Here is a 10,741-nt window from a genome sequence, read left to right on the forward strand (position 1 = left end):
CCAATAACTAAAGGACTAGTAGGATATCCCCAATAACTAAAGACTAGTAGGATATCCCCAATAACTAAAGACTAGTAGGATATCCCCAATAACTAAAGACTAGTAGGATATCCCCAATAACTAAAGACTAGTAGGATATCCCCAATAACTAAAGCACTAGTAGGATATCCCCAATAACTAAAGCACTAGTAGGATATCCCCAATAACTAAAGGACTAGTAGGATATCCCCAATAACTAAAGACTAGTAGGATATCCCCAATAACTAAAGACTAGACTAGTAGGATATCCCCAATAACTAAAGGACTAGTAGGATATCCCCAATAACTAAAGGACTAGTAGGATATCCCCAATAACTAAAGGACTAGTAGGATATCCCCAATAACTAAAGACTAGTAGGATATCCCCAATAACTAAAGGACTAGTAGGATATCCCCAATAACTAAAGGACTAGTAGGATATCCCCAATAACTAAAGCACTAGTAGGATATCCCCAATAACTAAAGGACTAGTAGGATATCCCCAATAACTAAAGGACTAGTAGGATATCCCCAATAACTAAAGGACTAGTAGGATATCCCCAATAACTAAAGGACTAGTAGGATATCCCCAATAACTAAAGGACTAGTAGGATATCCCCAATAATAAGCTAAGGATATCCCCAATAACTAAAGGACTAGTAGGATATCCCCAATAACTAAAGGACTAGTAGGATATCCCCAGTAACTAACTAAAGGACTAGTAGGATATCCCCAATAACTAAAAGACTAGTAGGATATCCCCAATAACTAAAGCACTAGTAGGATATCCCCAATAACTAAAGACTAGTAGGATATCCCCAATAACTAAAGGACTAGTAGGATATCCCCAATAACTAAAGGACTAGTAGGATATCCCCAATAACTAAAGCACTAGTAGGATATCCCCAATAACTAAAGGACTAGTAGGATATCCCCAATAACTAAAGGACTAGTAGGATATCCCCAATAACTAAAAAGCAACTAGTAGGATATCCCCAATAACTAAAGCACTAGTAGGATATCCCCAATAACTAAAGGACTAGTAGGATATCCCCAATAACTAAAGGACTAGTAGGATATCCCCAATAACTAAAGGACTAGTAGGATATCCCCAATAACTAAAGGACTAGTAGGATATCCCCAATAACTAAAGGACTAGTAGGATATCCCCAATAACTAAAGGACTAGTAGGATATCCCCAATAACTAAAGGACTAGTAGGATATCCCCAATAATAAGGACTAGTAGGATATCCCCAATAACTAACTAAGGATATCCCCAATAACTAAAGGACTAGTAGGATATCCCCAATAACTAAAGGACTAGTAGGATATCCCCAATAACTAAATATCCCCAATAACTAAAGGACTAGTAGGATATCCCCAATAACTAAAGGACTAGTAGGATATCCCCAATAACTAAAGGACTAGTAGGATATCCCCAATAACTAAAGGACTAGTAGGATATCCCCAATAACTAAAGGACTAGTAGGATATCCCCAATAACTAAAGGACTAGTAGGATATCCCCAATAACTAAAGGACTAGTAGGATATCCCCAATAACTAAAGGACTAGTAGGATATCCCCAATAACTAAGCACTAGTAGGATATCCCCAGTAGGTAAAGCACCAGTCTGCCTTTACAATCTTCACCTCACCCACCTCTCCCGAGACAGCAGGCATTCAATCTCCAGAGAGGCTCAGAAGAAGCGGGTCCACACTGCCTGGAGCATCAGGAGAGGAGGATGAGGAGGCGGAAGAGGGAGAGAACTATGGTTACACACAGACACACACGGGACGGCCTTCACCTGCGTGCTGTTGAAACACTGGTTCGGTATGTAACGTGGTCATAATGACACAGATGTAACAGTCCGTATTACCTCTATGAGAAAGACTTTGTTTGTCTTAGCAGAGGCCATCAGCTCTTACACTCCTCTGAGGTTCATGGCCATAGGCTTCTCACACAGCACATTCTTCTGGGCCTTCATGAAGAGCATGCCAACCGGCAGGTGGTATGGCTGGATGGTGCCCACATATACCACCTCTACCCACACACAGTGACAATGAGGAGACAGGATTAAGGATACATTTTAAGGAATTAGAAGAGGAATATATCTTATTACTGAATGTGAGGGTGGTTTAAAAAAAAGCCATAATAAAATGCACTAATAAACACTGTTCTGATGCATAATACACACTGAGAGGGACATTAAGCACCGGAGGTGATGGCTAGATTATGTTTGAGACAAAACACTGACCAATCTCTGGATCTCTGGCCAGTTCCTCATGGGGCGGCAGGGTAGCCTAGTGGAACAGGCAGTTAACCCACTGTTCCTAGGCCATCATTGAAAATAAGAATTTGTTCTTAAACTGAAGGACTAGTTAAATAAAGGTTAAAAAATAGCTGCCATAGGCTTGAGGGATGCTGTGCTTCTTTGCAAACTCCTGAGCGTCCTGTCGTTTCTGTGCAGCAACAAACAAACGGGTGGGCTATTTCATTCACTCATTATTTTACATTTTCAACATGTTTGTAGCCTATGACACTTTTAAGTAAGCCACTTTCACATTTCTATATTACATTTCCTACATGCTCATTTAGTTCAAGTTTTACGGTAAGTCATCCATCTGTGCAGAGTATATCTTGCGGCATTAAACGAGATTTTAATGTCAGCAACTCAAAAAAATCATTACAATGGGCCACATTGTAACTGTTCCAATCTACTTAAAGTTAACTACATGAGTGCAGTGAAACCTTCTGATTTCTGATCATAAAACATTTCAGATCATTCACGTTAATTTGAAACTCCACGCCGACGATAGCAAACTGAGGCTTGAACACGGCCACAATAAAGTATGTGGTGGTGGGTGTCACTGTCTACTGTAAACGAGTACAATTAACTGTTGGTCTCCGAGAGGGAGGGTTTCAGTGTCACTGAGAAATCATGGCTGATTTTACCGGTGCTTCAGATTCCCCACCTGGTTGCCATATTGGTGTCGACAACATGTAACTATTAGCCACCAGGTGGAGACAGACTCTGTTTAGATTAAATTACGATATAGCGTCATTGACGCGAGTTACCAACCAGTAGTGTTCGGGAATATTACAAATACATCCGGGTATAACAAGCACACATTATAAAACACTGGTGCTGCAGTAATGGACATTTACCAACAGATAGAATCAACGTGCCATTTTACACCCATAACAGACCGAGGTCTGGTGCTGATTGTTTTGTGTCTAATGAATGATTTATTTTCATATTTTGGATTAGGCCTTCAAATCACTTAAAATCTTTAATATAAAATATTTTAATTTACTTTTAGATTACATTATTTCCTCGTGTGTTGCTTGGTGCACTGAAACCTAAGAGCAGGCCAAGGTAGCCTATGTTGTCAAATGTGACATACATAAACTTGCTGACTCATCAGGCCTTGTTTCAACCCATGACCTTGGGAAGCAAAGTCATTGTTTACTCAGACAATAGTTTTATGGGGGTCCTACAATGTGTCTATGAAAATTTGTTTTTTCTCCAATTTGAATGTATTCTGACTGATAATCACCCTCTTAGAATGATCTTGTCACCTCATGAAATAAACCTCACCATGACAATCAGTGTCCTTTATTGAACCCATCAATCTTACACTTCATCGTGACAGACTTTAGCACTCATAATTCAACCTGTCAGTCTTAGCAGCTCACAGTTGCTACTGATCAATTCAGGCTTCCTTGTCATCACCGTGTTCAAATTTGTCTCACATCAGGTGCAAGCTGTATAGGGCTAAATCGTGAGGGGATCATTGTACACTCAGGGATTAATCCCTCCCTCCTGTCGTACATAGCTCTGTCCATGTCCAGACCCTGTGGCACAGGTCAGATTGACCATGGTCGAGTGGCGATTGAGGGGTGGTTATTGGCTGTCTTGGTTGAAGACCATTCCCACCTGTTTCCTGCACTCATCCATAATCTCAGTGAGCAGGGCCGACTCATCATTACATTACATTTAAGTCATTTAGCAGACGCTCTTATCCAGAGCGACTTACAAATTGGTGCAATCACCTTATGACATCCAGTGGGACAGTCACTTAACAATAGACTCAGACAGGGGCATTCTGGGGTTCTCCTTCAGTCCTGCTGAAGAGAAGGAGAAATTGACTGACTGTATTGTAAGCAAAGATTCCGGTTGGAAGCCGCGGGTAACAACAATGTTATTATTTATTTGACTGTTTATTACCTAGGATATACCAACAGCATTGCAATTGGATTGTTGTTGTATATCTGTTCAAATGAACTCTCATCTTTGAACAGAGAAATTGTGTTTTTCTCTGGTAAGACCTTGCGAGCCACCATACCTTTGAGCAGGCACTGCCTGACTTCCTCAGCCTCGTAGCGCAGCCCAGTGCTGTTAGTGAAGTTCAGAGGTAAGGAGGGCTCCGGCAGGGGGTACTGTGTCGTCTTCCCATTCACCTCCAGTGTGGTGGGACAATGCATGGGACCTAGAACCTGAGAGGACATGAAACAGCCATTATGTTTTATGTGTATACTTATCAGTATATGAATTAATCAATAATACATCTCAATGAAGTCTCAATCAGGGACATACTGGAGATCAGACATTGTTTAGCATTTGTTGGCTCTTTTGTAACTATATTACAATTCCCCTAAATGAAGATAAAACAGACTGGGACGTTTAAAGGTTGATTCAGTAGCAACATACCCTGATGGTGCCTGTTGTTCCGCTGATGGTGGCGTCGTTAGGCAGTGAAACAGCGATGGAGAAGAAACAGAAAGCCAGCCTGTTCCTGGGAAACTTCATCACCACCACCATGGACTCATCCACTCCTGGCAACCATCAACAAGTCAAACAGCAAGTTAGCCCTTTACACTTCAATAAAGAATTAATTATTGTCGTAGGCCTAGTCAATACTGACCCCAATGCTAATCTGATCCTTGGGTTGTGCCCAATTCCAAACTCATTGTCCCTGTCCCACAATCTCTGGTTTACTTGACCAGTACTTGGCTTACATGACCAGTGAGTAGTATCTTGTGATAGATTGTTAGCTGGCCAGCATGCACAGGACATTTTGTAATACATGTAGGTGCCAAGATTAATACCTGAGTTGAGAAGAACTCCAGTGGCATGGATGGACTCTGGCCTCTCCCCGTTGAACGCCATCAGCACAAACTGCAAGGTGTAGACCCCAATGTCCAGCAGTGCCTCCTCCCAGCTCCTTCTCCACCGAGCGGGGGATGTGAAGCTGAGGGGAGCCGAAAAAGGCCTTCACCAGCTTTACGTCGCCGTTGGCGTCCTCAGCCAGCAGCCTGCGAACCTCCCTGTGCAGTGGGAAATGGGACCAGATGGCCTGGGAGAGGACAGAGAGGGACCATCACCTCACAGAGTGGACAGACAGTTCCTTTCTATACCTCAACTTGGTCATTTCTACAACAGCCCTCATATGATCAGCAAAATCCGTCCATACATTTGCCAGACCTTGGTTCAAATACATATGTAGTTGACAACTGGTATTTAAAATACTTTTTCTGTGTATTTGAGTATTTTCAAATACACAGCCCAAAACAAGCACTTTTATTTGAGTATTTGAATGGTTACTTGTAAAACAACAAATAGTATTTGAGAGTATTTTCAAATACCTTTTTGAAATAATATATTCAAATACCTTGGTTAAATGTATGGACGTGTATTTCCAAATACATTAAAATATTTAACTACTTGTCTTTTCAAATAAAATATACCTTACTTTGAATTTACAGTATGTGAAAGTAATTTAGATATTTGAAATAGTATTTGAACCCAGGTCGGGTATTTGCTACAACAATGTGACAACAGTACAAATGGTGAGACTCAAGCAATAAATCATGTTAACAGACTGAGCCACGTTGATGGAAACCCCAACTCTCATGGAGCCTTTCCCACACCTCCATGAGAAAGACGTTGGACTTCTTGGAGGCAGCAATGAGGTCCCCCACCTCCCTGGAGTTCATGGCGAAGGGCTTCTCACACAGCATGTTCTTCACTGCCTGGAGTACCAACAGGCCCAGGCGCCATTGCTCCGTGTGCAGCACGCCCAGGTACACCATGTCTGCAGGGACAGTCACACAGTACACAGACTGGAGGCTGATTTTCAAACAGTTACGTCATTAAGCCATTATCTGTGGCTGCACAGACAGGCCCTCCGAGGCTGTTAACCCACCAATTCCTGGGTCGCTGGCCAGCTCTTCATAGCTCCCATAGGCCTTGGGGATGCTGTGCTTCTTGGCAAACTCCTGGGCACGCTCCAGACTCTTCGCAGCCACCGCCACTATCTGGAACGAGAGGGGAAAACACACAGACATTCATTACTTCTAGGCAAGCTGTCAGTGCCAACGGAGAGAGAGAGAGAGGCAGGAGGAAGAGAGACATCCAGTATGTGAATCACAATAGAATGTGTTTGTTTGGGTGGGTGGAGTGGGTGGAGTGGGGTGCCTGGTGGTCTCTTGGAGCGAGGGTTTTCATGTCCACACTGAAGTCGTGGCTGATCTTCCCCGCACTGCAGAGTCCCCACCGGGTCGCCATGTTGAACAGATGGTAGTTGGCAGGTAAGAAGGGCTGTGCCTGGGCCTCGGGTCAGAGCTAGGGAGAGCGGTTGTGACCTTGTGGAGCGCTGGGTAGTCAGATGTGGTGGAGCTCCACAGCGTGTCCACAGAGCTGGTAGCTTCACCCTGGAGAGCTGCTGCTGCATTTATATGCTGGAGAGGCTGGGAATGTCAGCTCTCCACTCCGCTGCCCCTCACACACACACACACACACACACACACACACACACACACACACACACACACACACACACACACACACACACACACACACACACACACACACACACACACACACACACACACACACACACACACACACACACACACACACACACACCCCTCGGAGATTAATACAGTCATGTAATGCTGCTACTGCTGATACAAGTCTCTTACAACCAGGCCAAAGTGCTTTGTACCGGTTGTCTCTGACAATCTGTAACAGAACAGTTCAATGGGATTCTTCAGCAACATTAGCATTATGGGGAACTAGACGGTTTAATGTGTACAGACATAACTCACCTTGCCCTCACATAATTACTGTCCCAAAACGCTGCAGGTCAACCCGGGGAAGCTGGAACTATTAGGAAGGAGGTAGGGGACTGTTTTGTTCCCCACTAGGGAGGCGTTGATTAGACTGCAAGGGCTTGACAGCAGCACAGGCCAATGGTTAAAATGGACCCCACTGGGACCACTGGAGTGAACAAGTAGGCTATGCAATGTTCACAAGCTCCCATAGGAAAACATAGTACATCCAAGCACAGCTGTTTAGCTGCTGGTCAATACACTGAGCTAGGATGACAATGGAAATGAGAGAGCTCTGTTGCCCTTGGGCTAAATATTAAGCAGTTAGGAGGCTTGTTATTGTGTAAGATTCATTACCAGAACCGACCACTAGATGGCAACATGTTGTAAGTGTAGTTCAGGGATCCTGCAAAACTCTGAGAATTTCAAATGGATTATTGTTGTGTGTCACGTTATGAAAGCATCATCAGGTATCAAACAAGGGTCAAGCAAAAATACAATTGTTGACATTTTTGGAAATGGCCATACCATTTTGATTAGAGAGAAACATACACTTATTTTGTTTTCTAATTGTTGTGCAACTTATACCATTGTTTCAGGTTGATATATTTATGACTATTATCACTTTTTATATGATAAGTATATGTCCCAATAACCCCCAAAATAAATATATATCTATATATTTTTTCCACATATTCATTACATAGTGTACTTTCTTCCTCTATCTTAATTAAATTTCAAACAGATACCTGAAGATTGCAGGAGAACATTGTCGGCAAACAATTCTCATTGTGATTTTATTTTTTTATCAATGACTCTTACTTTGCTTTTCTGCTGCTTTGCCTTTGTGTCTCACTTCCACAGGCATTCTGGGAGCTGTGTGCCGTTGTCATAACGACAAGGTACCAGCTGGGCAATTTGTATGCAAATGGTATCAGGCTTGCCCTAATCTCCCTGCCTATACAACAGGACCTAGTTGCCATGGGAATGTCCATCTCCGCCTTGGGTGAAATGTTACACTTTTTTGTGTACATTTTGTGTGCAGCAGGAAAGGTGCATATAGTGATGTTACTGCCTGGTGGGTAGGGAGAGAAAGAGAGAGAGGGAGAGAAGCAGGAGGAGTGAGTGTTAGTCAGGGCCGTACCTGAGAGGACTGGTCTGTCTGGGTGTTGGAGGTATGGAGGGTAGGATTGGGCCTGGTGGCACTGTGGCAGTGCCAGCTGATAGGACAAGAGAAAGAACCTAGAGCCTCAGGTGGTCTGCTGTGGAAGTTCTGGACAGGGCTGGCGCAGAGAAGAAGCCAGGTACTGGGACCTAAACTTTCTCCCTCCAAGCAGTGACACTGCCAACCATTAGAGGGAATGAAAAGTCAAACTGTCTTTGCTAAGACTCATTAAGACATCTTTCTCTGTTTCCAGCATGGCCCTCAAGGTCAAGAAGAGGGCATGCGTGCCTCTGAACTGAAGACTAATCAGGCAGGCCCAGGATGTTGACATGCAGGAAGCCAGGCAGGGGCTTCATTAATTCACCACGGCCAGGACGTTGGCATGCAGGAAGCTAGGCGGGGGCTTCATTAATTCACCACGACCAGGACGTTGGCATGCAGGAAGCCAGGCGGGGGCTTCATTAATTCACCACGGCCAGGACGTTGGCAGGCGGGGGCTTCATTAATTCACCACGGCCGGGACGTTGGCATGCAGGAAGCCAGGCGGGGGCTTCATTAATTCACCACGGCCAGGACGTTGGCAGGCGGGGGCTTCATTAATTCACCACGGCCAGGACGTTGGCATGCAGGAAGCCAGGCGGGGGCTTCATTAATTCACCACGGCCAGGACGTTGGCATGCAGGAAGCCAGGCGGGGGCTTCATTCATTCACCACGGCCAGGACGTTGGCATGCAGGAAGCCAGGCGGGGGCTTCATTAATTCACCACGGCCAGGACGTTGGCATGCAGGAAGCCAGGCGGGGGCTTCATTAATTCACCACGGCCAGGACGTTGGCATGCAGGAAGCCAGGCGGGGGCTTCATTAATTCACCACGGCCAGGACGATTGCCTTCAATTCCTATCACTTCTCACTGAGTGCTTATTTGATTAAAATGTCATGCATCATCTCTGTCTGACTGTGTCCCTGGCTTTGTCACTGACAGAGCTGGGGGAGTGTTGGGGGCTGGGTGGCTATCAGAGATGTCACCGTGGTTGGTTTCCATGGAACCATGTTGTTGTTGTTGTTGTGTGAAGGTGGCTGATCACAACAGACACTTTCGTCTTTGCACTCCGTCACATCACTTCATCTTAGCTTTCAGCTGTCAGTAGAAGTGCCCTACTTATGGAGCTGCAGTAGCTGTGCAGCTATAGACTTCATCCTACAAAACAACATTTCATCTCTGACTTGAGCTTAATGGGAAATACAAATGTCCATGCAGGGAGAGACTGTATAATCCTGTTTTGATTTAGAGGGTTTCTATTTCCTCTTAGACACAGCTGTCCATAAGTGAAATATACTGTGTATCTAGAGCTGGGTGTATTTGGGGGGACTAGTATCACTGTATTAAAGGAGCCACCATCCCTCCATCTGTAACTCAAGGTCACTGCAGAGGGAGGAGGGGTGACAGCCAGGCGAGGAGAGGGAGGCGAGCGCCGGGCTGGTGTGGAGAGGAGGTGCCGAGGACAGGGGAGTTTGAGGGAGGCTGGGAGGAGAGCTTGATGAATGTGGGGGGGGAACAAAGTGGGCAGGGGACCAATACGTAATTTTGTCAATGGAACGGGATGTACTGACGACTGGGGGCTGCAGTTTTTTCCTTCCATTAAAAAAAGTGTGATAGAGCAGAAGGATAGAGCTGAAGGATAGAGCTGAGGAAGAGATGAGCTAGAAGGCTGTAATGACACTCTTTGACCTTCTGCATTGTGCCAACCCTTTGGGAGTCCTATCTGTGTCTGCAGCACATACCATTGGATGAGACTATACCGTAGCTCACTTAGCATCCCTTCAGTCAGCAGGGAAAGAAAAGGTACAGCCAGCCATAGAGAGAGAGAGAAGGACAATGTATTCACCCTGCCCACCATAATTGACAAACAAACAAACAAACCAAAACAAAGGAAAAGTGTTCTCATGATTTGTTGATTTCAAAATAGCTTTTGACTCAATTTGGCATGAGAGTCTGCTATACAAATTGATGGAAAGCAGTGTTGAGGGAAAAACATACGACATTATAAAATCCATGTACATAAACAACAACTATGCAGTTCAAATGGGCAAAAAACACACATTTCGGCCTCCTGGGTGGCGCAGCAGTCTAAGTCACTGCATCGCAGTGCTAGAGGCGTCACTACAGGCCTGGGTTTGATCCTAGGCTGTATCACAACCTGCCGTGATCGGGAGTCCTATAGCGCGGCGCACACTTGGCCCAGCATTGTCCGGGTTAGGGGAAGGATTGGCCGGGGGGGCTTAACTTGGCTAATCGCACTCTAGCAACTCCTTGTGGTAGGCCGGGCGCCTGCAGGCTGACCTCGGTCATCAGTTGAACGGTGTTTCCTCCGACACATTATGCGGTCGGGTGTTAAGAAGCCTGTCGTGTGTTAAGATGTCTACTGTTTGCTGATGATCTGGT

The 10,741-nt window shown here is 44.9% G+C and overlaps 1 pseudogene; it reads right to left on the minus strand.

Moving 5' to 3' along the window:
* Window positions 1–1,941: 1,941 nt before the first annotated feature.
* On the minus strand, window positions 1,942–6,418 carry LOC124034859 (annotated as a pseudogene).
* Window positions 6,419–10,741: the final 4,323 nt, after the last annotated feature.

The sequence above is a fragment of the Oncorhynchus gorbuscha genome, linkage group LG05, assembly GCF_021184085.1.
Source record: "Oncorhynchus gorbuscha isolate QuinsamMale2020 ecotype Even-year linkage group LG05, OgorEven_v1.0, whole genome shotgun sequence".
Lineage (NCBI taxonomy): Eukaryota > Metazoa > Chordata > Actinopteri > Salmoniformes > Salmonidae > Oncorhynchus > Oncorhynchus gorbuscha.